A 2,414-nucleotide genomic window follows, 5' to 3' on the forward strand; every position below is an offset into this window, starting at 1 on the left:
AGCCCTACTAAGATTAAGAAAGAAGGTCTGCTTTATACCGCTACTATTAAGAATCTAACCTTAACCTAGGCATTATTTAAACCCTAACTACCTAGCCTAATACCTAGAACTAAGCCATATACTATATGCGCATACTATAGCTTGCGTTATAGTAAGGACTAGTTATAAAACTACTAAAACCCAGATAATAGAAACCGCGCCGCTATAACGCCTAACCTTATACCTGTCTCCCGCGCGTACTATATAAAGCTACTACCTTATTTCCGCCCCCCTAGGCTAACTAAGCTATACTAACCTAGCTATAGCACCGGAGAACTAAACACGCCCTAACCTAGACAATATTAAATACACTTATATTATTAATTTTACCTAGTTCTATAAATAAAAAGATATAAAGGTAATAAGGATTTATATAGCGGAGCTAGTAGAACTAGTTAAACAAGATAAGCACTAATAGCTACTTAAAGAGCTGCCTATAGGCCTAATAAAAGTACTAAACCTATTAAAAAGGTCTTTCTGCTAGCTAGTAAAAGGCGACTATATAATAAAGGAAGCCCGTAAAGTACTTCCCCCCTATTTTTATAACTTTCTTAAGACAAATTTAAAAACTAAACCCAAGCTTTTACGTTAAAAGATAGTTAATACTAATATTAAAAAATTCCTAAAAGGCAAACCAGGATTAACCTGTGAAGATATTCTATAACGCCTACTAAAGGAGTTTCGTAAATATATTAAGTACTTTCTTTCTAAAAATATAGATAAGCTGCCCCCTTACCAACTATAGGACTATAAAATTAAGATTATCCCTAAAAACTAGGCCCTATACTATAAAAATAGACTACTCTTACCTACTAAACTTAAGTATATAAAGAAGTGGATTAATAAGATACTAGATAAGGGTTTTATCTATAAATTAACCTTACTAGCTACTGTACTATTCCTCCTCGCTGCTAAGCCTGGCAGCGGTATATAAATCTACTATAACTACTAAGGCCTAAACATAGTTACTATTAAGAATTAGTACCCACTGCTACTAATCTATAAGATACTTAACGCACTTTATAGTACTAAGTACTTTACTAAACTTAATATAATTACTATGTTTAACCGGATCCGGATTATAAAGGGCTATAAATAGCTTATAGCATTTATTACCCAGTTCGGACTCTATAAGATACTAGTTATACTATTTAGCCTCTATAACGCACTTGTTATATTCTAAAACTATATTAACTATATTCTATATAACATCCTTAATAACTATTATACTACCTACCTTAATAATATCCTTATCTTCTCTAAAAATACGCGCTAAGAACACTAAGCATATAAATAAAGTTATTTAAAAACTCGGTAATACTAGACTTTAAATTAATATTAATAAGTCTAAGTTCTACTCTACTAAAACAAAATACCTTAGCTTAATTATCTTAACTAATAGCATAACTATAGACCCTAAAAAGGTATAGGCCTTATAGAAATAGAAGGACCTAATATTAATTAAAGAACTATAATAATTTCTTAGCTTTGCGAACTTTTACTAATAATTTATCTAAGGCTATTTTACTATCGCTATACCTATAACAAAACTCTTAAAGAAGGATATTGGATGGCTATAGGGACTAAAATAAGCTAAATTGTTTAAGGCCCTTAAGGGAGCCTTTACTTTAGCACCAGTATTAGCATACTATAACTATATAAAGAAAACAGTAGTAGAGATAAATGTATTAAATTAGGCTTCTAGCGGAGTCCTTTCCCAGTATAACAATAATAGAAAATTAAAACTAGTAGCATTCTTCTCCGCAAAGTACTTTACGCTAAAGTATAACTATAAAATTTACAATAAAAAACTCTTAGCTATTGTTAAGGCTTTAAAGAAATAGCGTCCTAAGCTATAAGGGACTAAGGAGCCGTTTAAAATTATTACCAACTATAAAAACCTATAGACGTTTATAACTACTAAGTAGCTAAATTTACGCTAAGTTTAGTAGGCAGAGTTCCTTTTATAGTTTAACTTTATAATTATATATAGACCTAGTAGCAAAGCCACGCTCCCTAACGCCCTAAGCCGGCTACTAGGAATAAGGCCTAAAAACGCTAATAATAAACGCCTCCACTACTAAGCCTAAGTTGTTATACCGCCCTAGAAAGTTAACCCTATAATCTTAAAAGAATTACTATATAAGTCCCGTAACTTTAATAATGTGGAGTTTATAGCCGCTTTAGACCCTAAAATAGCTAAAAAGTTACTAAATAAGTTAATTTAGCTAGGATACCAGAAGAATAAACTTATAAAAGATATAATAGCAGCCCTATGTAATTGGAAAGCTCGCTATTAGCTAAAGGAGATTAGAAAATTACTCTATTATAATAAGTTAGAATATAGTATTATTAATAAACAGATCTACTTCCGC

This window comes from Cenococcum geophilum (assembly GCF_001692895.1).
Source record: "Cenococcum geophilum 1.58 unplaced genomic scaffold K441scaffold_15, whole genome shotgun sequence".
Classification (NCBI taxonomy): Eukaryota; Fungi; Ascomycota; class Dothideomycetes; order Gloniales; family Gloniaceae; genus Cenococcum; species Cenococcum geophilum.